The sequence below is a fragment of the Thermobia domestica genome, unplaced genomic scaffold, assembly GCF_964235325.1.
Source record: "Thermobia domestica unplaced genomic scaffold, izTheDome1.hap1.1 HAP1_SCAFFOLD_698, whole genome shotgun sequence".
Classification (NCBI taxonomy): Eukaryota; Metazoa; Arthropoda; class Insecta; order Zygentoma; family Lepismatidae; genus Thermobia; species Thermobia domestica.
This window is the reverse complement of record NW_027656408.1, coordinates 22,150-49,666: the sequence shown is the minus strand read 5'-3', so window position 1 is coordinate 49,666 and position 27,517 is coordinate 22,150. Positions and strand designations below refer to the sequence as shown.

At 38.2% G+C, this 27,517-nt stretch overlaps 6 non-coding genes across 6 annotated transcripts; all 6 read right to left on the bottom strand.

The window, feature by feature from the left end:
• Positions 1-502: 502 nt before the first annotated feature.
• LOC145677224 (5S ribosomal RNA) lies at positions 503-621 on the bottom strand. The gene has a single exon (XR_014129702.1). It is a non-coding gene; the product is annotated as a 5S ribosomal RNA (ribosomal RNA).
• A 177-nt stretch (positions 622-798) lies between these two features.
• LOC145677219 (5S ribosomal RNA) lies at positions 799-917 on the bottom strand. The gene has a single exon (XR_014129696.1). It is a non-coding gene; the product is annotated as a 5S ribosomal RNA (ribosomal RNA).
• Positions 918-13,058: 12,141 nt separating this feature from the next.
• Positions 13,059-13,177, bottom strand: LOC145677223 (5S ribosomal RNA). Its single transcript, XR_014129701.1, has one exon. It is a non-coding gene; the product is annotated as a 5S ribosomal RNA (ribosomal RNA).
• Positions 13,178-13,354: 177 nt separating this feature from the next.
• On the bottom strand, positions 13,355-13,473 carry LOC145677218 (5S ribosomal RNA). The gene has a single exon (XR_014129695.1). It is a non-coding gene; the product is annotated as a 5S ribosomal RNA (ribosomal RNA).
• Positions 13,474-26,495: 13,022 nt separating this feature from the next.
• On the bottom strand, positions 26,496-26,614 carry LOC145677222 (5S ribosomal RNA). The gene has a single exon (XR_014129700.1). It is a non-coding gene; the product is annotated as a 5S ribosomal RNA (ribosomal RNA).
• Positions 26,615-26,791: 177 nt separating this feature from the next.
• On the bottom strand, positions 26,792-26,910 carry LOC145677217 (5S ribosomal RNA). The gene has a single exon (XR_014129694.1). It is a non-coding gene; the product is annotated as a 5S ribosomal RNA (ribosomal RNA).
• Between the last annotated feature and the right edge of the window lie 607 nt (positions 26,911-27,517).

The following is a 27,517-nucleotide window of genomic DNA, read 5'->3' as shown; positions in this document are numbered from 1 at the left end:
GGCTGTTACCAAGTACACAAGCTCTAAGTAAAAATCTTCTTCAAGATTTTTCATTTCAAACGGTCCTTGTCAGGACCAACACATTATTCGAAAGAGTTAAATCACGAAATTTGCTTCATTCTGTTATGTAGAAACACCTTGAAATCCAATTTCTATATGCTGTTAGTAAAAAAGTAAAGCACATAGCGGAGATGTGTCGTGCTTGTATACGAAAGGCATTTACTCGCCGGAGATCTACACTTAGTCATAATAATTTACTTTTAAAAAGTGGTAATACATTCCGTGTTAAGTATAGTAGTAGGTGCACACGGATCGGAAATCAGGTTATTTTAATGTGCCGTGCAAATAAACAGGCTGTTAGTGTAAGAAATAGTGGGTATAACGCTTAGAATATCGATTAATCGCTATGAAATAATGTTGATAAATTATCTCTTGAAAGTACTATAAAATTAATGTTTCTAGTATTTTCGTACTTGAAGGATAATGAAATTTGAAAAAGAGATGCCAACAGCACCTGGTGTTCCCAGGCGGTCACCCATCCAAGTACTGACCAGGCCCGATGCTGCTTGACTTCGGTGATCGGACGAGAACCGGTATATTCAGCATGGTATGGCCGTTGGCGAATGCATATGGCTTCGAGTGAGTTATTGTAGCTACGTAGGTTTGTCGGTGAATACTCAAAAAGACCAGCGCGTGGAAAGCGTTGCTAATTGTTTTAAGTAATGCATGATTACGAAATTATCGTGGTGAACGATGTGAGAATATTCGTCTTTGTGAAAAACAAAATTAGAAAAAGTATACCAACAGCACCTGGTGTTCCCAGGCGGTCACCCATCCAAGTACTGACCAGGCCCGATGCTGCTTGACTTCGGTGATCGGACGAGAACCGGTATATTCAGCATGGTATGGCCGTTGGCAACTACCTTTTCTTCAATGTCCTGTTAAGGAAGTATGTTTTAAGTAAGAATTGACATTATTAACTATAAAGGCAAGCATATTAACGTCGTTAACATTACTTGGAATATACTAATATTCGAATAAATATTTGAATGTTCGAATGATGAGTGATTCGGATGTTCATAGTGCCACTGTGTCCTATCGAGTTTACTATCACGAACCACGTATGAAATTGTATATAAATAAATAAAAATAAATCCTTTATTAAGTATTGATTACAGGAAAAAGGCAAACTTACATTCTTTAATGTACACAATGAAATGTATGAAAGATATTTTTAAGATATGTTTCACTTACCCTTTATAACGCAAGGTAGTTTTCAGTGTAGCATTCTCTTCAGCTGCGAGATAACGTAAGGCAGATGATCATTCAGTCGTGAAGCACTAAAATGTAATATACATTTTAACTATTATCGATAAGAATTATTTACTGCAGGGATGCAAATAAAGTGAGGCAAATTAGTAAATAAAAACCGATACTGTAACTGATAATATAATTAGTTGTATCTGTATTAGTTGTATATACAGTAATCGCACGATTATCCGCGGAGTTGGATGTTGGCATAATCGCGCATAATCAGCAGTATGAGCAGAAAAGGGAAATGAAATGAAATATTTAGATTTACGTCGCATACTTATACCGGTTACGCTAAAGGAGACGGTGATGATGAGTACTGAATGAAGAAAGTGGGAGGAAACGGGAGAAACCCGAGAAAACCCATGAGCACGGTCTTTATGCACGACAAAGTTCACACGGCACGAGCTGGGATTGAATCAGGGACCCCAAGCACCGGAGGCCAAAAAACGGACAAAAAGTCTTTCGTGCAACTTTCGTTTTCGGTAAAAAGTTTACACATAATTTAGAAAGAGTAGTTTTCTGGTCTTTTTATTTCACAAGTTGGTTCATGTCTATATTTTTTACATGCATAAAAAATTTTTCAACTCCCTTGCTTATTTCCTGTTAAAGACCTCTACCTCTGATTGTATTTTTTGCACATATTCTTATTGTTTTCAGACAACATTTCTAAAAGCGTAATTTATCGTCAGCAAGAAAAGAAAAGGAAAGCCTCGGATAGTGGAATGTGTACTGTATATATATATATATATATATATATATATATATATATATATATACGTATTAGTATATAGTTTTATTTTATACGTCTCCTATTATTACACAATGTGCAGATATTGTCAAAGCGCAAGTAAATATGTATAACTCCCCGTTCTGCACTTAATAACTTGAAAGAAGTTCGGGGAAGGTAGTGTAACAGAAAGTGCAAACAGAAATGAGGGTTTAAAGGCATTTAATATTATTCCGTAGTAGTATGATTTTTTGTAAAAAAAAAAATATATATATATATATATATATATATATATATATCTAAACATACATATTCAATGATATAGTAAGAGGTTAGCAGCACTGATAGAACTGCAGAAAGTACAAAACCGTTAATAAGAAAGAGAGAGAGATGGTGGCCGCTTTTGTGCTTTTCATTGGCTAATTCCGAATTGCGCGCGAATACGTACGAGATTTCTTTCTTTTTCCTCTTCGCAGCCCAGATGTTGCCAATTAGAAGTTTTTAGTACTACATTTGTATGAAAATGTTGCCTTTAAGAAATGTGGTTTGCATACAGAGAAAAGAGCAAAATGAATATTTACCTTAGTGGGCATGAAAAAAGACGAAACATTTTGCAAGATGGACACACGAACTTCCTTAATGCAGGCGTTCAGTACATTATTGTAAAGAAAAAAACACTAAAAAGAATTACTTCAATATCCCTAGCAACATTCAACAATTCATAGAGAAAAATCTTTATTTTGAGAACAATGGAAAACTATGTAATTGTAGATAACTACTAAATTTAATGATTAAGGAAAACGTTTAGGCCCGGCCCTTCAGAAAGAAAGTGCACAGAATATTCTCTCATGGAAGCAATTGCAAAATCAACATTTTGTTTGCAGTTATAATTAGAGGATCTATATACAGGGTGTTCGAAAAAGAATGTATCCTCTTGAAAGAAAATATTCTCTGGGCCCCTAATCCTTTATATACCGAAAGGAAGTTTGTATAGCATTTTTTCTTACCTTCGTTAGAAGAATTGAAAGTGACTACTATCGTGACACGGGAGATATTTAATCGATAGTCGAATTACTCACATACTCGAATGAACACGTCTCTTGTAAGGAGAGGAAAGGCTTCTGTGATCCGCTATCGCAGCTGTGTCATATCTGCAGAGAATGTTAGGACACAAACGTGATCTTTGAGAGCCTCGTGAAAAGAAGTCGCATAGTATCATGTGTGGAGACATCGGGGCCATCTGAAGAACGCTTCATCATTAGGACCAAGGGCGAGTTACGAAACACTCTGGGATATATTTATTAACATAACTTCTCGTCATTCTGCAAGTGTGGTGGAGCTCCATCCTATTGGAAAAGGAAACCTCGGGAGCCCTCTTCATGTGTAGGTATCGTTCACATCTGAAGCATGTGAAGATAGATTACTGTACTATCGTGTACCTAAAATCATTTTCTACGAATACGAACATGTCTACACTGAAGGCAGTGCAGCTCTTTTTCTCTTTTTTTTGGTCATGTATTGTAACGCGGGGCAATGCACACAATAACATGTAATGTTGTGTATCATCATAAAGGGCCAGGGCGATGATTGGATCTTGATGGACGTGGAGAACTGATAGGTGATGTGAGTGGTATTGTGATCTATGGTTGTATGTTTACTGATGAATGCATAAGGAGAGGTGAAGGGGTTGCCTTTTTTTTTATGTCGATCGGGAGGGAAGCGATTGGGAAACTTTTGACTTTGTTTTTCAACCGAATATATTGATTGAATAGGTCGCCGACAATTTTACGGGGCGTCACGTCGTTGCCTTTTTCATGTCGATCGCGAGCGAAGCGAGCGTTTTTTTTTTTTTTTTTTTTTTTTTTTTTTTTTTTTACCGACAATATGTATTGAATCGGTTGCCAACACCTTTAGGGGCGCGTCACGTCCTTCTTTCTGTGCTGATCGCGAGCGAAGCGAGCGCGAAATTTTTGACTTTTTTTTTTTTTTTTTTTTTTTTTACCCACAATATTTATTCAATCGGTCGCCAACACTTTTAGGGGTGCGTCACGTCCTCTTTTCTCTGCTGATCGCGAGCGAAGCGAGCGCGAAATTTTGACCTTTTTTTCTCTTTTTAATTCTTTTTTTTCTTTAAGAAAAAATATTGATTTCATAGGTCGCGAACATTTTTACGGGATGCAACATCGTTTATTTGTTTTTCCAACCGTCTTTCTGTCTTGAGCCCCCGCCAAGTTAACTTTATGGTGGACAAAAACTATGTGCGGTGGGTTACCGCGGGGTTCTCCCGTTTCCTCCCACTTTCTTCATTCCACCACCATTTCAATCATTTCTCATAATCAGCGCCTCTTTTAGCCTAAGCGGCATAACGTGGGACGTAAAACAAAGATTTCCTTTAGTTGCTTTCTGTCTTGATTACGAGCGCGAAATTTTTTACTTTTTTTTTCTTTCTTTTGATATTATTCATTTAATAGGACGGCAACACCTTTACGGGCCGCCGCGTCGTCGTTTACACTTCTTCAGCCCATATTCTTTCTGCTTGTTCGTTTTCCGGCATCTTGTTATCACCGCCCGCGGCAATGCCTATGTCTTTCATCGCTTTTTGAAGCAAATCTTTAATAAATATGCACTCTCACATTTGTACTAATATGCATACCACAGTGGATAGACTGTAACTAGGAAAGCAGAAGCCTGCATATCATATTATTTAACAGTTGAAAGTGAACTGTCATTTTAAGTTTGATTTTGATCAGATGAGTGCAGTTCAACTCGTCGACAATTGTGAAGATTCTCGAGGTTAGGGACCATCCATTTTGTGCTTTGTAATGAAAATGGCTGCAGCCAAACTTCTCTGATCTGAATGAAACTTGGCATGATGATACATCTTGACCTGCTCTACAAGTTTATTTAGTATTTTCCGTTGCGCAGGCTTTTGCTTCTCCAGGTTCTCCCATGGAACTGAGAAACGTATTCAGTCGAACTTCTGCGGTAAGTCAGTATATCATCCTGAGAAGTTTGATCGAGATAGCAGAGGTTCGACTATTCGTTTTTCAATTCCATGTGATATTACAACACGGTGAACTAAATTTATATAGAAACACTTTGATTTTGTTTTGTTTTTTGCTAGCATTAAACTGAGAAAATGTTATTCAATAGACAGAGAACACCACTCAAAGAAAAGTACATCATAAGAATATATATATGGTTGCTGTGGTTCTCGGTTTAATTTGCTAGTTAAGAAACTTGCTCTAAATAAGTACATCTTACAGGTGAAAAACTAAGCCAGGCGATAGAATTAAATATAAAGTTATACACTTTTATTTTACGTTTACTAGTGTTGGGTTACTACTGTAAAATAAGTCAGTATATATGAAAGATAACTGTATTAGGTACTATTTTCCACCGGCGGTGTATTCTTGCATAGTGTACTTAATGTTTACAAGCGGGGCGCTACTAGTATGGATGCATGACAAGTGCTATTGAAACTCGAAAACTAACTGGTTTCCACTACCCTTGCTTATACGTATACCCGCGTCGCCTTCGCTCCTGTTCACTTTGGACGCACATTCTTGCTATCGCTCAGGCCCCCAGCTTTCTCCTGTTTTGGCTCCCTTAAATAGTATTCGTGCTTTTTATTGGCCACCTGGCAAAGCACTTGTAATGATTTTACACCAGTAACTCTAAAATACATGTGTATTACTTTATTTAATTCTGTCGTCTGCAGAATTTTTTTTTTTTCGTACAAATATGCCTTTTCATGCAGAACACTGAATTTTGCCTGTAAATTTTTGAGAATATGCTGTGACGAAACTTGAGCACCGTTCTTCTTTTCTTTCTTATCACGAGTCTTCTTTAGCCTAATGAGCACAATCATCACACGATAACGACTATTCTTTTCATTTAACTTGTAAACAAGTTGAACTAATAATAATAATTGATGTACAAAGGAGAAGTGTCCTACATATTTGAGGTAAAAAATAAAATAAATATACTTCTACTTCATCCGTGTTTACAAAGTTAAATGTTATCGATTTACAAAAAATGGTCACCTATCCACACACTGACCAGGCTCGACACTGCTTGACCATACATATTAAAACATCGGTCCCACTGAATACACAAGTAGTAAGCACATTCACATAAAAATAATTAGGATTACAGTATATAAAATGCGTTAATTAAAATAGCAAATGCCTTACCTTATCACAGGCGATCCAAAGCCACTGCACATCATCTGCTACGCACACTATATTCCTCCAATATTTCACTCACTTCCTATATCACGCAACAGAAAATATTAATAAAATTCACTTAGCAACATTTTCATTTTTAATCAACAATACGTATAACAATTAAGAATAAAATTAATTGTGAGCACATTGTTATAATTAGAATACTGTTTTTATTCGTTTACAAATATGGGATTAATATAGAGCTGGCAGCAACAATATATACAACTCATCCTGTATGTATCGTAAATCCTAACTTGAGAAGACATCTCTGACGCAAACAATGAGACAAGAAATCAAATACTATATCCGACACATTTGGGGTTTATTGAACTTCAATGTTGGAAGATACCACCTTGTCGGTAGTACAAATGTAATATCCTTACAACACGCGGAACTTTTGCCAGGCATATCTAGGAATTTGGGAAGATTAATTGATATCCTTAATGTGCAATGTATGATTATGACGCATTGTTATGTACACGCAGACGGAACCAGGACAATCTATAGATGACATTTGCACTGTGTTTGGACAATTTGTTCGCAGAAAGTAACCGTTTTTGTCTATGAATACTTGAGAACATGGAAGGTATGAGATATACATTTTATGCGCAAATATTATAATACAAATCATTGTTAGTTTGGTGGATGCGTGAAAGAAAGAAAAGGAGTAGATTTTTGCAGACGTCCGGATATAAAGCGAGAACTGAGAATACGCATCTATAACATCTATTTTCTTTGTGTTAATGATATCGATGAACTAAACGGGGAAACTAAAATACAACTGTTTGCAGTATAATTCGAAGTATAGTCAAGTGCAGAGGCGTACTCACGGGGTGTCCACCGGGTGCGGACTCCTCGCAAAAGTTCCTAAGTGAACATACATTTGCAGACTTTCTCATTAAATGTAGTTATTAACAGGGAAAATATTGATGTATCATCAATATAAATCTGATCTTACACTTCATCTGTACTCTGTCTGTATCATGTTTTTGTGAAAAAGTAAGTGGAATATTTATCGTGTTTTCGAATGCAGAATAATAGTATATAGACATAGTGGCTTGTAGTATTGGAACCTTGCCCCCCGAAGCTTGGATCCCTTAGAAGAAAAAAAATGCATGCGCGCCTGGTGAAATGGTTAACGAATTCAGTTCACTCGATGAATCGACAGATAGTAATACACATTTCGACAGATCGACAGCATTCGACAGATACAGACATATGAAAGTAGCACAAGAATTAGGCGAAAGTCCGTGCGTTTCCTCAATTCACGTAGGAAACAACAGAAAATATCAACTACCATAAAATAATCCGTATATATATTTAATTTATTTGGAATAAAATAAATATAGAAACAACCTGTTCATACATAACTACGGTAAGTGCGTTAATTGCTAACGTAAGAACAAATATGAAACAAGGCACAAAATAAAAAAGAAAAATAAAGTTAAAGGGAATAAATATTTAGGCTTGATTGTCATTCGTATTAAGAAGCTGGGTAATAAAATGTTAAAATCTACAGAAAATTATGAAATTAAATCAGGATTTGAAATAAAAGTCTATACATTGGAAGTAGGCCAGGGAGTTTGCAAGGCAGATGTGTGCGACACGCGTTACTTTATAGATTCCCTTCATTGAACTATAGTAAGCAGTACGAAGATGGTACTTTGCGTATAATCACAGGAAGGATTGAAGTTAATTACCATGGTAATATAATTATTTATTGATAAGTATTTCCATGTTAAATTATGAAAATTATAAGCACAAGGAGGGTGAAAAAGTAGTGTGACCGACTTAGCAATGACTGAAACATAAAATAGAAAAGCGAATAAAAACAAATGCCTTTTGAGTTATGTGGAATAAAGTTTCTTCTAGCCAGTAAGGAAGAATAGGATCTGGTGCATTCATTGAATACCTGAAAAAAATCGTTTATCAAAATAGAAGGAAACACACTTATCGTTGTGGCAACTACGAACTTCTGTTTACCTCAGCCCGCCTCAGCAAGTGCTTTCTATCCGGTCCGCGCTCCGTAACCAAACTCAACGCTGCCTGCTAGCGAAAATTTCATTCTTCAGTATCGTTGAGTTTATTGCAGAAAGCAATGGCAGATACGGCATCAGCACCTGCAGCCCCGGCACAGGCTTCTCCTAAGAAGTCTGCAAAGCCTAAGAAACCAAAAACAACACCTTCTCATCCAAGAACATCAGAAATGGTGAACAACGCCATCAAGAATTTGAAGGAAAGGGGAGGAAGTTCACTGCAAGCTATTAAGAAATACATCTCTGAGAACTACAAAGTGGATGCCGAGAAGCTTGCTCCATTTATCAAGAAATACTTGAGAAGTGCAGTTGCTTCTGGGTCTTTGGTTCAGACCAAGGGAAAAGGTGCATCTGGATCGTTTAAGCTTAGTGCTTCATCGCTGAAGGAGAAGCCTGAAGGTGGATCTTCAACCAAGGCGAAACGATCAGCATCAAAGGAGAAGAAGCCTGCGAAAAAGCCAGCAGCTAAACGTCCCAAGAAGACTGGTGAAAAGAAAAAGGCTGCTGCTCCCAAACCTAAGAAATCACCATCTAAAGTGAAGAAGGCAAAAACTCCCAAGAAGCCAAAGGCCCCGAAGCCAAAGAAGGCTACAGCAAAACCGAAAAGTGCTAAGAAGGCTGCACCAAAGAAGAAGTAAATGTGTCAGTAAATCATCTGACATTTTAAAACGGCTCTTTTTAGAGCCATCAAATACTTTGAGAAGAGTAAAATTGTGCTTTTCCTATCATTATCACATGTTCATTCATAGCAATGTATAGTATACACGCAAGGGACTTTGAGTTTTCTTTTTAACCGAAGCACTTCTTGATGTAAGTGCTTTATAACAGAGGGGAATTGAGGGTGGGGAAAGAAAGCTTTCACGGGTGTCAAGAATGGTGTACTCGAAAAAAAATGGGGAACACATTACGTAATGTCAATTTGTGATCACTTACTTTTTCCTTGTTCCTATCTTCAAGTAGCGAAACAGTACAGAAAACGCACTTAATGCATTTGTTAGAAAAACTTTTGCAGGCTGACTGGGTTCGATTCTCGGTGGGAGCTCAAATGTTTCGCATTGCACGTTAATAAGTAGGTCCACGTTTGAAACAGCCTTGCTGCTGAAAGGGACACTAAACTAAAATCAACTCTTTTCAAGGCTGGGGTGAAAGAAATGTTCGAACTTATTACAACTCGTGAAAGTGAAGTAGACTATGTTTCAATTTAACGTCGTACTATTATGATTTTTATGATAAAGGAGACGGGTGATTACGCCTAATGAATGATGGAAATACTGGTGTAATGAGAAAGTGTTAGGAAAAGGGAACACGCTAATAACCACGGATACCGTCTTATAATTCGTAATATTGCTATAAAGAAAAATAGTAACACCAGCAGAAATGTAGGTGTACAATTGAACTGATGTTAAGTACAAACAGACACTTAAAGAAAGTTTAGTTTAACGTTTGCATTCAACAGCAGCGACCTCTGACAAAATAATATTACTTTTGCTACCTTGGAAGAAGTACATATTTCGCCTGCGAGTTCTATCAGATTAATAACGTTGAGAAGGGCAAACAGTGGTTGAATCGAAGTTAAGTTATGCAACATATGGCAAAATCGAACCCTTGACCACATAAAACGAAGATAATCAATCGGTAAACATAGGGGAAAACTAAAGAATATACTTGAAAGATAGGATGATATACGAAACGACAGGAAAACGAAGGTAGATGTATTAACTATGCAACATACGGCGTGAGAATTTAAAAAAAAAAGATAACAAGTATGGACAAGATCCTTGTTAGGATAACAGCATCTCTAAGTAGTGTATTGGTCCTAAAAAGGACCGTTTTTGAACTCAGTGCCAGAACTTCAAACTTAAGCACGTTCCCCACGGATGCGGCGAGCAAGCTGAATGTCCTTAGGCATGATTGTGACTCTCTTTGCGTGAATAGCACACAAGTTGGTGTCTTCGAAAAGCCCTACAAGGTAAGCTTCACTTGCCTCCTGTAAAGCCATGACAGCTGAGCTTTGGAAGCGAAGATCTGTCTTGAAATCTTGTGCAATTTCTCGGACGAGTCGTTGGAAGGGCAGCTTGCGGATGAGCAATTCAGTGCTCTTCTGGTAACGACGAATTTCTCGGAGAGCCACAGTACCAGGCCTGTAACGATGGGGCTTTTTCACTCCACCGGTAGCTGGAGCACTCTTTCTTGCAGCTTTGGTGGCAAGCTGCTTTCGAGGAGCTTTGCCTCCAGTAGATTTCCTAGCTGTCTGCTTGGTACGTGCCATTGCAACTGTCACGACTTGTTTCAAATAATTGCGCGCTGAATGAAGTCAAGTTATATAAAGAGCAAAACCGTTAAATCAAGCTATTTCTCATTGGATAAAGTCAGTCGAAAAGGACAGTTCTCATTGGCTTAGACACGTTTTGTGTTTTTCCTCCGTGCTTTCCCTGCATGATCGAAGGAACAAAACCACGAGTCTTGGGCTGCTTGGGCTTGTATTTCTCGTGTGTGGTGAGCGAAGCAGTAACATATCGAAATGACAGGACGTGGAAAAGGAGGCAAGGGTCTTGGCAAAGGAGGTGCCAAGCGCCACCGTAAAGTTCTTCGTGACAACATCCAGGGTATCACCAAACCCGCTATTAGGCGTCTTGCTCGCCGTGGTGGTGTGAAGCGTATCTCTGGTCTCATTTATGAAGAGACCCGAGGAGTATTGAAAGTATTCCTGGAGAACGTAATCAGAGATGCTGTTACATACACAGAACACGCCAAGAGGAAGACAGTGACAGCTATGGATGTTGTGTATGCCTTGAAGAGGCAAGGAAGAACCCTGTACGGTTTCGGAGGTTAAGTTGGGGTTCCTCCTATTTTGGATATAAAATTGAGAAACATGAGTGCTTTAAGAATGTTGGAAATTCCTTTGTCTAGCATGAAGTACATGAGAATATGTGGTATGAGGTTTTCTTCCATTGCTGAGAATCTGGGCTCGACTGTCCTGTCCTCTGGGTAATATGAGCCCGATGTACGCAAATATCAAAAAAATGTAGCTAGCGACAATACAAAAGGTAATGATCTTATAATTAATAATGTAGTGGGAACTAAGCACATCGCTGTTTGGAGTATTCTAAAGTTAGTGTGACTTCCTATGGGCTTCAATTACGATCGACGACTACACATATACTAATTAATCGAATAGCAGCGAGAATTTCGAATGAAACTAAGCAACTATCTCAGACACTTTTGATGAGTCTGTATATCGAAAACAATTCATTTCAATCGTAAATCTCCTCTATAAAGGGGTTTGTGGCCCTCATAAGGGCCGATTTGTATGAGATATAGGTCTTACATTTATGCCTTCTTCTCAGTTTTCTTGGGCAGAAGTACAGCTTGAATGTTGGGCAAAACACCACCCTGAGCGATTGTAACTCCAGACAACAACTTGTTTAATTCCTCGTCGTTACGGATAGCTAACTGCAGATGACGTGGAATAATCCTAGTCTTCTTGTTGTCACGAGCAGCGTTGCCTGCCAACTCAAGAACTTCAGCTGCCAGGTATTCCATGACTGCAGCCAAATACACGGGAGCGCCAGCACCAACTCGTTCGGCATAGTTACCCTTTCGCAAAAGACGATGGATTCTGCCTACTGGGAATTGAAGGCCAGCCCTGCTGGAGCGGGACTTGCTCTTTCCCTTGACTTTTCCACCTTTGCCGCGACCAGACATTGTTCAATATTCTTTCGTAATAAGATGAGAGGAAAAATTGCGGCCTCCCATGAATCAAGTCAGTTTTGTTACTACTTCAAGCGTGCACCCGAGTGCATCAAATGAAAAGCAAGGCAGTTGGCGCGAATTGAAACACGTACTGTAATTTAAATGAAGTCGATAAATCGGCGGACACATCTAATTTTGCTGAACGAGTGAGTCATCATGCCACCAAAAACTAGCGGAAAGGCTGCAAAGAAGGCTGGTAAAGCCCAAAAGAATATCTCCAAGGGAGATAAGAAGAAGAAGAGGAGGAGGAAGGAGAGCTATGCCATTTACATCTACAAAGTTTTGAAGCAAGTGCATCCTGACACTGGCATATCTAGCAAAGCTATGAGTATCATGAACAGCTTTGTTAATGACATCTTCGAGCGTATTGCTGCTGAAGCTTCTCGTTTGGCCCATTACAATAAGCGGTCAACTATCACCAGCCGGGAAATCCAAACAGCTGTGCGCCTTCTTTTGCCTGGTGAACTTGCCAAGCACGCTGTAAGTGAGGGTACGAAGGCTGTTACCAAGTACACAAGCTCTAAGTAAAAATCTTCTTCAAGATTTTTCATTTCAAACGGTCCTTGTCAGGACCAACACATTATTCGAAAGAGTTAAATCACGAAATTTGCTTCATTCTGTTATGTAGAAACACCTTGAAATCCAATTTCTATATGCTGTTAGTAAAAAAGTAAAGCACATAGCGGAGATGTGTCGTGCTTGTATACGAAAGGCATTTACTCGCCGGAGATCTACACTTAGTCATAATAATTTACTTTTAAAAAGTGGTAATACATTCCGTGTTAAGTATAGTAGTAGGTGCACACGGATCGGAAATCAGGTTATTTTAATGTGCCGTGCAAATAAACAGGCTGTTAGTGTAAGAAATAGTGGGTATAACGCTTAGAATATCGATTAATCGCTATGAAATAATGTTGATAAATTATCTCTTGAAAGTACTATAAAATTAATGTTTCTAGTATTTTCGTACTTGAAGGATAATGAAATTTGAAAAAGAGATGCCAACAGCACCTGGTGTTCCCAGGCGGTCACCCATCCAAGTACTGACCAGGCCCGATGCTGCTTGACTTCGGTGATCGGACGAGAACCGGTATATTCAGCATGGTATGGCCGTTGGCGAATGCATATGGCTTCGAGTGAGTTATTGTAGCTACGTAGGTTTGTCGGTGAATACTCAAAAAGACCAGCGCGTGGAAAGCGTTGCTAATTGTTTTAAGTAATGCATGATTACGAAATTATCGTGGTGAACGATGTGAGAATATTCGTCTTTGTGAAAAACAAAATTAGAAAAAGTATACCAACAGCACCTGGTGTTCCCAGGCGGTCACCCATCCAAGTACTGACCAGGCCCGATGCTGCTTGACTTCGGTGATCGGACGAGAACCGGTATATTCAGCATGGTATGGCCGTTGGCAACTACCTTTTCTTCAATGTCCTGTTAAGGAAGTATGTTTTAAGTAAGAATTGACATTATTAACTATAAAGGCAAGCATATTAACGTCGTTAACATTACTTGGAATATACTAATATTCGAATAAATATTTGAATGTTCGAATGATGAGTGATTCGGATGTTCATAGTGCCACTGTGTCCTATCGAGTTTACTATCACGAACCACGTATGAAATTGTATATAAATAAATAAAAATAAATCCTTTATTAAGTATTGATTACAGGAAAAAGGCAAACTTACATTCTTTAATGTACACAATGAAATGTATGAAAGATATTTTTAAGATATGTTTCACTTACCCTTTATAACGCAAGGTAGTTTTCAGTGTAGCATTCTCTTCAGCTGCGAGATAACGTAAGGCAGATGATCATTCAGTCGTGAAGCACTAAAATGTAATATACATTTTAACTATTATCGATAAGAATTATTTACTGCAGGGATGCAAATAAAGTGAGGCAAATTAGTAAATAAAAACCGATACTGTAACTGATAATATAATTAGTTGTATCTGTATTAGTTGTATATACAGTAATCGCACGATTATCCGCGGAGTTGGATGTTGGCATAATCGCGCATAATCAGCAGTATGAGCAGAAAAGGGAAATGAAATGAAATATTTAGATTTACGTCGCATACTTATACCGGTTACGCTAAAGGAGACGGTGATGATGAGTACTGAATGAAGAAAGTGGGAGGAAACGGGAGAAACCCGAGAAAACCCATGAGCACGGTCTTTATGCACGACAAAGTTCACACGGCACGAGCTGGGATTGAATCAGGGACCCCAAGCACCGGAGGCCAAAAAACGGACAAAAAGTCTTTCGTGCAACTTTCGTTTTCGGTAAAAAGTTTACACATAATTTAGAAAGAGTAGTTTTCTGGTCTTTTTATTTCACAAGTTGGTTCATGTCTATATTTTTTACATGCATAAAAAATTTTTCAACTCCCTTGCTTATTTCCTGTTAAAGACCTCTACCTCTGATTGTATTTTTTGCACATATTCTTATTGTTTTCAGACAACATTTCTAAAAGCGTAATTTATCGTCAGCAAGAAAAGAAAAGGAAAGCCTCGGATAGTGGAATGTGTACTGTATATATATATATATATATATATATATATATATATATATATATACGTATTAGTATATAGTTTTATTTTATACGTCTCCTATTATTACACAATGTGCAGATATTGTCAAAGCGCAAGTAAATATGTATAACTCCCCGTTCTGCACTTAATAACTTGAAAGAAGTTCGGGGAAGGTAGTGTAACAGAAAGTGCAAACAGAAATGAGGGTTTAAAGGCATTTAATATTATTCCGTAGTAGTATGATTTTTTGTAAAAAAAAAAATATATATATATATATATATATATATATATATATATCTAAACATACATATTCAATGATATAGTAAGAGGTTAGCAGCACTGATAGAACTGCAGAAAGTACAAAACCGTTAATAAGAAAGAGAGAGAGATGGTGGCCGCTTTTGTGCTTTTCATTGGCTAATTCCGAATTGCGCGCGAATACGTACGAGATTTCTTTCTTTTTCCTCTTCGCAGCCCAGATGTTGCCAATTAGAAGTTTTTAGTACTACATTTGTATGAAAATGTTGCCTTTAAGAAATGTGGTTTGCATACAGAGAAAAGAGCAAAATGAATATTTACCTTAGTGGGCATGAAAAAAGACGAAACATTTTGCAAGATGGACACACGAACTTCCTTAATGCAGGCGTTCAGTACATTATTGTAAAGAAAAAAACACTAAAAAGAATTACTTCAATATCCCTAGCAACATTCAACAATTCATAGAGAAAAATCTTTATTTTGAGAACAATGGAAAACTATGTAATTGTAGATAACTACTAAATTTAATGATTAAGGAAAACGTTTAGGCCCGGCCCTTCAGAAAGAAAGTGCACAGAATATTCTCTCATGGAAGCAATTGCAAAATCAACATTTTGTTTGCAGTTATAATTAGAGGATCTATATACAGGGTGTTCGAAAAAGAATGTATCCTCTTGAAAGAAAATATTCTCTGGGCCCCTAATCCTTTATATACCGAAAGGAAGTTTGTATAGCATTTTTTCTTACCTTCGTTAGAAGAATTGAAAGTGACTACTATCGTGACACGGGAGATATTTAATCGATAGTCGAATTACTCACATACTCGAATGAACACGTCTCTTGTAAGGAGAGGAAAGGCTTCTGTGATCCGCTATCGCAGCTGTGTCATATCTGCAGAGAATGTTAGGACACAAACGTGATCTTTGAGAGCCTCGTGAAAAGAAGTCGCATAGTATCATGTGTGGAGACATCGGGGCCATCTGAAGAACGCTTCATCATTAGGACCAAGGGCGAGTTACGAAACACTGGGATATATTTATTAACATAACTTCTCGTCATTCTGCAAGTGTGGTGGAGCTCCATCCTATTGGAAAAGGAAACCTCGGGAGCCCTCTTCATGTGTAGGTATCGTTCACATCTGAAGCATGTGAAGATAGATTACTGTACTATCGTGTACCTAAAATCATTTTCTACGAATACGAACATGTCTACACTGAAGGCAGTGCAGCTCTTTTTCTCTTTTTTTTGGTCATGTATTGTAACGCGGGGCAATGCACACAATAACATGTAATGTTGTGTATCATCATAAAGGGCCAGGGCGATGATTGGATCTTGATGGACGTGGAGAACTGATAGGTGATGTGAGTGGTATTGTGATCTATGGTTGTATGTTTACTGATGAATGCATAAGGAGAGGTGAAGGGGTTGCCTTTTTTTTTATGTCGATCGGGAGGGAAGCGATTGGGAAACTTTTGACTTTGTTTTTCAACCGAATATATTGATTGAATAGGTCGCCGACAATTTTACGGGGCGTCACGTCGTTGCCTTTTTCATGTCGATCGCGAGCGAAGCGAGCGTTTTTTTTTTTTTTTTTTTTTTTTTTTTTTTTTTTACCGACAATATGTATTGAATCGGTTGCCAACACCTTTAGGGGCGCGTCACGTCCTTCTTTCTGTGCTGATCGCGAGCGAAGCGAGCGCGAAATTTTTGACTTTTTTTTTTTTTTTTTTTTTTTTTTTACCCACAATATTTATTCAATCGGTCGCCAACACTTTTAGGGGTGCGTCACGTCCTCTTTTCTCTGCTGATCGCGAGCGAAGCGAGCGCGAAATTTTGACCTTTTTTTCTCTTTTTAATTCTTTTTTTTCTTTAAGAAAAAATATTGATTTCATAGGTCGCGAACATTTTTACGGGATGCAACATCGTTTATTTGTTTTTCCAACCGTCTTTCTGTCTTGAGCCCCCGCCAAGTTAACTTTATGGTGGACAAAAACTATGTGCGGTGGGTTACCGCGGGGTTCTCCCGTTTCCTCCCACTTTCTTCATTCCACCACCATTTCAATCATTTCTCATAATCAGCGCCTCTTTTAGCCTAAGCGGCATAACGTGGGACGTAAAACAAAGATTTCCTTTAGTTGCTTTCTGTCTTGATTACGAGCGCGAAATTTTTTACTTTTTTTTTCTTTCTTTTGATATTATTCATTTAATAGGACGGCAACACCTTTACGGGCCGCCGCGTCGTCGTTTACACTTCTTCAGCCCATATTCTTTCTGCTTGTTCGTTTTCCGGCATCTTGTTATCACCGCCCGCGGCAATGCCTATGTCTTTCATCGCTTTTTGAAGCAAATCTTTAATAAATATGCACTCTCACATTTGTACTAATATGCATACCACAGTGGATAGACTGTAACTAGGAAAGCAGAAGCCTGCATATCATATTATTTAACAGTTGAAAGTGAACTGTCATTTTAAGTTTGATTTTGATCAGATGAGTGCAGTTCAACTCGTCGACAATTGTGAAGATTCTCGAGGTTAGGGACCATCCATTTTGTGCTTTGTAATGAAAATGGCTGCAGCCAAACTTCTCTGATCTGAATGAAACTTGGCATGATGATACATCTTGACCTGCTCTACAAGTTTATTTAGTATTTTCCGTTGCGCAGGCTTTTGCTTCTCCAGGTTCTCCCATGGAACTGAGAAACGTATTCAGTCGAACTTCTGCGGTAAGTCAGTATATCATCCTGAGAAGTTTGATCGAGATAGCAGAGGTTCGACTATTCGTTTTTCAATTCCATGTGATATTACAACACGGTGAACTAAATTTATATAGAAACACTTTGATTTTGTTTTGTTTTTTGCTAGCATTAAACTGAGAAAATGTTATTCAATAGACAGAGAACACCACTCAAAGAAAAGTACATCATAAGAATATATATATGGTTGCTGTGGTTCTCGGTTTAATTTGCTAGTTAAGAAACTTGCTCTAAATAAGTACATCTTACAGGTGAAAAACTAAGCCAGGCGATAGAATTAAATATAAAGTTATACACTTTTATTTTACGTTTACTAGTGTTGGGTTACTACTGTAAAATAAGTCAGTATATATGAAAGATAACTGTATTAGGTACTATTTTCCACCGGCGGTGTATTCTTGCATAGTGTACTTAATGTTTACAAGCGGGGCGCTACTAGTATGGATGCATGACAAGTGCTATTGAAACTCGAAAACTAACTGGTTTCCACTACCCTTGCTTATACGTATACCCGCGTCGCCTTCGCTCCTGTTCACTTTGGACGCACATTCTTGCTATCGCTCAGGCCCCCAGCTTTCTCCTGTTTTGGCTCCCTTAAATAGTATTCGTGCTTTTTATTGGCCACCTGGCAAAGCACTTGTAATGATTTTACACCAGTAACTCTAAAATACATGTGTATTACTTTATTTAATTCTGTCGTCTGCAGAATTTTTTTTTTTTTCGTACAAATATGCCTTTTCATGCAGAACACTGAATTTTGCCTGTAAATTTTTGAGAATATGCTGTGACGAAACTTGAGCACCGTTCTTCTTTTCTTTCTTATCACGAGTCTTCTTTAGCCTAATGAGCACAATCATCACACGATAACGACTATTCTTTTCATTTAACTTGTAAACAAGTTGAACTAATAATAATAATTGATGTACAAAGGAGAAGTGTCCTACATATTTGAGGTAAAAAATAAAATAAATATACTTCTACTTCATCCGTGTTTACAAAGTTAAATGTTATCGATTTACAAAAAATGGTCACCTATCCACACACTGACCAGGCTCGACACTGCTTGACCATACATATTAAAACATCGGTCCCACTGAATACACAAGTAGTAAGCACATTCACATAAAAATAATTAGGATTACAGTATATAAAATGCGTTAATTAAAATAGCAAATGCCTTACCTTATCACAGGCGATCCAAAGCCACTGCACATCATCTGCTACGCACACTATATTCCTCCAATATTTCACTCACTTCCTATATCACGCAACAGAAAATATTAATAAAATTCACTTAGCAACATTTTCATTTTTAATCAACAATACGTATAACAATTAAGAATAAAATTAATTGTGAGCACATTGTTATAATTAGAATACTGTTTTTATTCGTTTACAAATATGGGATTAATATAGAGCTGGCAGCAACAATATATACAACTCATCCTGTATGTATCGTAAATCCTAACTTGAGAAGACATCTCTGACGCAAACAATGAGACAAGAAATCAAATACTATATCCGACACATTTGGGGTTTATTGAACTTCAATGTTGGAAGATACCACCTTGTCGGTAGTACAAATGTAATATCCTTACAACACGCGGAACTTTTGCCAGGCATATCTAGGAATTTGGGAAGATTAATTGATATCCTTAATGTGCAATGTATGATTATGACGCATTGTTATGTACACGCAGACGGAACCAGGACAATCTATAGATGACATTTGCACTGTGTTTGGACAATTTGTTCGCAGAAAATAACCGTTTTTGTCTATGAATACTTGAGAACATGGAAGGTATGAGATATACATTTTATGCGCAAATATTATAATACAAATCATTGTTAGTTTGGTGGATGCGTGAAAGAAAGAAAAGGAGTAGATTTTTGCAGACGTCCGGATATAAAGCGAGAACTGAGAATACGCATCTATAACATCTATTTTCTTTGTGTTAATGATATCGATGAACTAAACGGGGAAACTAAAATACAACTGTTTGCAGTATAATTCGAAGTATAGTCAAGTGCAGAGGCGTACTCACGGGGTGTCCACCGGGTGCGGACTCCTCGCAAAAGTTCCTAAGTGAACATACATTTGCAGACTTTCTCATTAAATGTAGTTATTAACAGGGAAAATATTGATGTATCATCAATATAAATCTGATCTTACACTTCATCTGTACTCTGTCTGTATCATGTTTTTGTGAAAAAGTAAGTGGAATATTTATCGTGTTTTCGAATGCAGAATAATAGTATATAGACATAGTGGCTTGTAGTATTGGAACCTTGCCCCCCGAAGCTTGGATCCCTTAGAAGAAAAAAAAATGCATGCGCGCCTGGTGAAATGGTTAACGAATTCAGTTCACTCGATGAATCGACAGATAGTAATACACATTTCGACAGATCGACAGCATTCGACAGATACAGACATATGAAAGTAGCACAAGAATTAGGCGAAAGTCCGTGCGTTTCCTCAATTCACGTAGGAAACAACAGAAAATATCAACTACCATAAAATAATCCGTATATATATTTAATTTATTTGGAATAAAATAAATATAGAAACAACCTGTTCATACATAACTACGGTAAGTGCGTTAATTGCTAACGTAAGAACAAATATGAAACAAGGCACAAAATAAAAAAGAAAAATAAAGTTAAAGGGAATAAATATTTAGGCTTGATTGTCATTCGTATTAAGAAGCTGGGTAATAAAATGTTAAAATCTACAGAAAATTATGAAATTAAATCAGGATTTGAAATAAAAGTCTATACATTGGAAGTAGGCCAGGGAGTTTGCAAGGCAGATGTGTGCGACACGCGTTACTTTATAGATTCCCTTCATTGAACTATAGTAAGCAGTACGAAGATGGTACTTTGCGTATAATCACAGGAAGGATTGAAGTTAATTACCATGGTAATATAATTATTTATTGATAAGTATTTCCATGTTAAATTATGAAAATTATAAGCACAAGGAGGGTGAAAAAGTAGTGTGACCGACTTAGCAATGACTGAAACATAAAATAGAAAAGCGAATAAAAACAAATGCCTTTTGAGTTATGTGGAATAAAGTTTCTTCTAGCCAGTAAGGAAGAATAGGATCTGGTGCATTCATTGAATACCTGAAAAAAATCGTTTATCAAAATAGAAGGAAACACACTTATCGTTGTGGCAACTACGAACTTCTGTTTACCTCAGCCCGCCTCAGCAAGTGCTTTCTATCCGGTCCGCGCTCCGTAACCAAACTCAACGCTGCCTGCTAGCGAAAATTTCATTCTTCAGTATCGTTGAGTTTATTGCAGAAAGCAATGGCAGATACGGCATCAGCACCTGCAGCCCCGGCACAGGCTTCTCCTAAGAAGTCTGCAAAGCCTAAGAAACCAAAAACAACACCTTCTCATCCAAGAACATCAGAAATGGTGAACAACGCCATCAAGAATTTGAAGGAAAGGGGAGGAAGTTCACTGCAAGCTATTAAGAAATACATCTCTCAGAACTACAAAGTGGATGCCGAGAAGCTTGCTCCATTTATCAAGAAATACTTGAGAAGTGCAGTTGCTTCTGGGTCTTTGGTTCAGACCAAGGGAAAAGGTGCATCTGGATCGTTTAAGCTTAGTGCTTCATCGCTGAAGGAGAAGCCTGAAGGTGGATCTTCAACCAAGGCGAAACGATCAGCATCAAAGGAGAAGAAGCCTGCGAAAAAGCCAGCAGCTAAACGTCCCAAGAAGACTGGTGAAAAGAAAAAGGCTGCTGCTCCCAAACCTAAGAAATCACCATCTAAAGTGAAGAAGGCAAAAACTCCCAAGAAGCCAAAGGCCCCGAAGCCAAAGAAGGCTACAGCAAAACCGAAAAGTGCTAAGAAGGCTGCACCAAAGAAGAAGTAAATGTGTCAGTAAATCATCTGACATTTTAAAACGGCTCTTTTTAGAGCCATCAAATACTTTGAGAAGAGTAAAATTGTGCTTTTCCTATCATTATCACATGTTCATTCATAGCAATGTATAGTATACACGCAAGGGACTTTGAGTTTTCTTTTTAACCGAAGCACTTCTTGATGTAAGTGCTTTATAACAGAGGGGAATTGAGGGTGGGGAAAGAAAGCTTTCACGGGTGTCAAGAATGGTGTACTCGAAAAAAAATGGGGAACACATTACGTAATGTCAATTTGTGATCACTTACTTTTTCCTTGTTCCTATCTTCAAGTAGCGAAACAGTACAGAAAACGCACTTAATGCATTTGTTAGAAAAACTTTTGCAGGCTGACTGGGTTCGATTCTCGGTGGGAGCTCAAATGTTTCGCATTGCACGTTAATAAGTAGGTCCACGTTTGAAACAGCCTTGCTGCTGAAAGGGACACTAAACTAAAATCAACTCTTTTCAAGGCTGGGGTGAAAGAAATGTTCGAACTTATTACAACTCGTGAAAGTGAAGTAGACTATGTTTCAATTTAACGTCGTACTATTATGATTTTTATGATAAAGGAGACGGGTGATTACGCCTAATGAATGATGGAAATACTGGTGTAATGAGAAAGTGTTAGGAAAAGGGAACACGCTAATAACCACGGATACCGTCTTATAATTCGTAATATTGCTATAAAGAAAAATAGTAACACCAGCAGAAATGTAGGTGTACAATTGAACTGATGTTAAGTACAAACAGACACTTAAAGAAAGTTTAGTTTAACGTTTGCATTCAACAGCAGCGACCTCTGACAAAATAATATTACTTTTGCTACCTTGGAAGAAGTACATATTTCGCCTGCGAGTTCTATCAGATTAATAACGTTGAGAAGGGCAAACAGTGGTTGAATCGAAGTTAAGTTATGCAACATATGGCAAAATCGAACCCTTGACCACATAAAACGAAGATAATCAATCGGTAAACATAGGGGAAAACTAAAGAATATACTTGAAAGATAGGATGATATACGAAACGACAGGAAAACGAAGGTAGATGTATTAACTATGCAACATACGGCGTGAGAATTTAAAAAAAAAAGATAACAAGTATGGACAAGATCCTTGTTAGGATAACAGCATCTCTAAGTAGTGTATTGGTCCTAAAAAGGACCGTTTTTGAACTCAGTGCCAGAACTTCAAACTTAAGCACGTTCCCCACGGATGCGGCGAGCAAGCTGAATGTCCTTAGGCATGATTGTGACTCTCTTTGCGTGAATAGCACACAAGTTGGTGTCTTCGAAAAGCCCTACAAGGTAAGCTTCACTTGCCTCCTGTAAAGCCATGACAGCTGAGCTTTGGAAGCGAAGATCTGTCTTGAAATCTTGTGCAATTTCTCGGACGAGTCGTTGGAAGGGCAGCTTGCGGATGAGCAATTCAGTGCTCTTCTGGTAACGACGAATTTCTCGGAGAGCCACAGTACCAGGCCTGTAACGATGGGGCTTTTTCACTCCACCGGTAGCTGGAGCACTCTTTCTTGCAGCTTTGGTGGCAAGCTGCTTTCGAGGAGCTTTGCCTCCAGTAGATTTCCTAGCTGTCTGCTTGGTACGTGCCATTGCAACTGTCACGACTTGTTTCAAATAATTGCGCGCTGAATGAAGTCAAGTTATATAAAGAGCAAAACCGTTAAATCAAGCTATTTCTCATTGGATAAAGTCAGTCGAAAAGGACAGTTCTCATTGGCTTAGACACGTTTTGTGTTTTTCCTCCGTGCTTTCCCTGCATGATCGAAGGAACAAAACCACGAGTCTTGGGCTGCTTGGGCTTGTATTTCTCGTGTGTGGTGAGCGAAGCAGTAACATATCGAAATGACAGGACGTGGAAAAGGAGGCAAGGGTCTTGGCAAAGGAGGTGCCAAGCGCCACCGTAAAGTTCTTCGTGACAACATCCAGGGTATCACCAAACCCGCTATTAGGCGTCTTGCTCGCCGTGGTGGTGTGAAGCGTATCTCTGGTCTCATTTATGAAGAGACCCGAGGAGTATTGAAAGTATTCCTGGAGAACGTAATCAGAGATGCTGTTACATACACAGAACACGCCAAGAGGAAGACAGTGACAGCTATGGATGTTGTGTATGCCTTGAAGAGGCAAGGAAGAACCCTGTACGGTTTCGGAGGTTAAGTTGGGGTTCCTCCTATTTTGGATATAAAATTGGCATAAACGGCTCTTTTCAGAGCCAACAAATTTATATAAAGGGAAAGATTTACTTTGTGCGATTTTCTGTTAGATTATAAGAATTCGTGTAACTACATTAAAGCCTTTTGATGCACACTAAATTACAGACGTAGAGAGATTAATTTGAGAAAATCATACGTTTTTTTTTACATTATGTACGTTCATGTATACGTATTCATATCATGTAGCAGTATTAATGCTGGAGAAGGGGTTCTGGTTGGAAATTGGCGATTTGTTGGAAGTAGCGAGCATGAGAGATGCGAAACGCAAGTCGGAATTTCTGTTCTGACAGTAGGATGTACGTATAGAGGCTTATACAACTTCTATACTGTGCTGTGAGGGGCGAATAATGCGTTAGAAACCTGAATCTTGTCCTTTATCTTGTTTACGTGGTCTTGGGTTCGATTTCTTTCTTTTGCGGTAGTGTCTATTGTGATTTACATGTAAATTAATGACACTTCGTAGCGGGTTACTAAAATAAAGAGTAATACAAATATGAGATGTAGGTTAATGCATTGTATACTTCACATTATTTACTAAAGAAAGGCAGTAGTTACAAGAAACCTAGGCTCGCTCGTTGGGCACAGTAGCAAATGAGTTCTGAGATCAGAGAATAAGAGTAGTTGCGTATTACAAACCATATACATATAACACATATCACACAAATATGAATATCGACCTTGCAAAGAATAAATCGTACTTAAGTGTGCATTTAATGTCATTACTATGTTGCAAAAGAAATTTAGGAAAGTTTTCTGATCCGCTCTGTTCATGATGTCATTGGGGCATAGTAATGAACAATAATAAATGTCGAGAACATATTGAACAGAGTAATTTCAGCCAAGCCAACGCAAGAGAGAAACATGAGTGCTTTAAGAATGTTGGAAATTCCTTTGTCTAGCATGAAGTACATGAGAATATGTGGTATGAGGTTTTCTTCCATTGCTGAGAATCTGGGCTCGACTGTCCTGTCCTCTGGGTAATATGAGCCCGATGTACGCAAATATCAAAAAAATGTAGCTAGCGACAATACAAAAGGTAATGATCTTATAATTAATAATGTAGTGGGAACTAAGCACATCGCTGTTTGGAGTATTCTAAAGTTAGTGTGACTTCCTATGGGCTTCAATTACGATCGACGACTACACATATACTAATTAATCGAATAGCAGCGAGAATTTCGAATGAAACTAAGCAACTATCTCAGACACTTTTGATGAGTCTGTATATCGAAAACAATTCATTTCAATCGTAAATCTCCTCTATAAAGGGGTTTGTGGCCCTCATAAGGGCCGATTTGTATGAGATATAGGTCTTACATTTATGCCTTCTTCTCAGTTTTCTTGGGCAGAAGTACAGCTTGAATGTTGGGCAAAACACCACCCTGAGCGATTGTAACTCCAGACAACAACTTGTTTAATTCCTCGTCGTTACGGATAGCTAACTGCAGATGACGTGGAATAATCCTAGTCTTCTTGTTGTCACGAGCAGCGTTGCCTGCCAACTCAAGAACTTCAGCTGCCAGGTATTCCATGACTGCAGCCAAATACACGGGAGCGCCAGCACCAACTCGTTCGGCATAGTTACCCTTTCGCAAAAGACGATGGATTCTGCCTACTGGGAATTGAAGGCCAGCCCTGCTGGAGCGGGACTTGCTCTTTCCCTTGACTTTTCCACCTTTGCCGCGACCAGACATTGTTCAATATTCTTTCGTAATAAGATGAGAGGAAAAATTGCGGCCTCCCATGAATCAAGTCAGTTTTGTTACTACTTCAAGCGTGCACCCGAGTGCATCAAATGAAAAGCAAGGCAGTTGGCGCGAATTGAAACACGTACTGTAATTTAAATGAAGTCGATAAATCGGCGGACACATCTAATTTTGCTGAACGAGTGAGTCATCATGCCACCAAAAACTAGCGGAAAGGCTGCAAAGAAGGCTGGTAAAGCCCAAAAGAATATCTCCAAGGGAGATAAGAAGAAGAAGAGGAGGAGGAAGGAGAGCTATGCCATTTACATCTACAAAGTTTTGAAGCAAGTGCATCCTGACACTGGCATATCTAGCAAAGCTATGAGTATCATGAACAGCTTTGTTAATGACATCTTCGAGCGTATTGCTGCTGAAGCTTCTCGTTTGGCCCATTACAATAAGCGGTCAACTATCACCAGCCGGGAAATCCAAACAGCTGTGCGCCTTCTTTTGCCTGGTGAACTTGCCAAGCACGCTGTAAGTGAGGGTACGAAGGCTGTTACCAAGTACACAAGCTCTAAGTAAAAATCTTCTTCAAGATTTTTCATTTCAAACGGTCCTTGTCAGGACCAACACATTATTCGAAAGAGTTAAATCACGAAATTTGCTTCATTCTGTTATGTAGAAACACGTTGAAATCCAATTTCTATATGCTGTTAGTAAAAAAGTAAAGCACATAGCGGAGATGTGTCGTGCTTGTATACGAAAGGCATTTACTCGCCGGAGATCTACACTTAGTCATAATAATTTACTTTTAAAAAGTGGTAATACATTCCGTGTTAAGTATAGTAGTAGGTGCACACGGATCGGAAATCAGGTTATTTTAATGTGCCGTGCAAATAAACAGGCTGTTAGTGTAAGAAATAGTGGGTATAACGCTTAGAATATCGATTAATCGCTATGAAATAATGTTGATAAATTATCTCTTGAAAGTACTATAAAATTAATGTTTCTAGTATTTTCGTACTTGAAGGATAATGAAATTTGAAAAAGAGATGCCAACAGCACCTGGTGTTCCCAGGCGGTCACCCATCCAAGTACTGACCAGGCCCGATGCTGCTTGACTTCGGTGATCGGACGAGAACCGGTATATTCAGCATGGTATGGCCGTTGGCGAATGCATATGGCTTCGAGTGAGTTATTGTAGCTACGTAGGTTTGTCGGTGAATACTCAAAAAGACCAGCGCGTGGAAAGCGTTGCTAATTGTTTTAAGTAATGCATGATTACGAAATTATCGTGGTGAACGATGTGAGAATATTCGTCTTTGTGAAAAACAAAATTAGAAAAAGTATACCAACAGCACCTGGTGTTCCCAGGCGGTCACCCATCCAAGTACTGACCAGGCCCGATGCTGCTTGACTTCGGTGATCGGACGAGAACCGGTATATTCAGCATGGTATGGCCGTTGGCAACTACCTTTTCTTCAATGTCCTGTTAAGGAAGTATGTTTTAAGTAAGAATTGACATTATTAACTATAAAGGCAAGCATATTAACGTCGTTAACATTACTTGGAATATACTAATATTCGAATAAATATTTGAATGTTCGAATGATGAGTGATTCGGATGTTCATAGTGCCACTGTGTCCTATCGAGTTTACTATCACGAACCACGTATGAAATTGTATATAAATAAATAAAAATAAATCCTTTATTAAGTATTGATTACAGGAAAAAGGCAAACTTACATTCTTTAATGTACACAATGAAATGTATGAAAGATATTTTTAAGATATGTTTCACTTACCCTTTATAACGCAAGGTAGTTTTCAGTGTAGCATTCTCTTCAGCTGCGAGATAACGTAAGGCAGATGATCATTCAGTCGTGAAGCACTAAAATGTAATATACATTTTAACTATTATCGATAAGAATTATTTACTGCAGGGATGCAAATAAAGTGAGGCAAATTAGTAAATAAAAACCGATACTGTAACTGATAATATAATTAGTTGTATCTGTATTAGTTGTATATACAGTAATCGCACGATTATCCGCGGAGTTGGATGTTGGCATAAT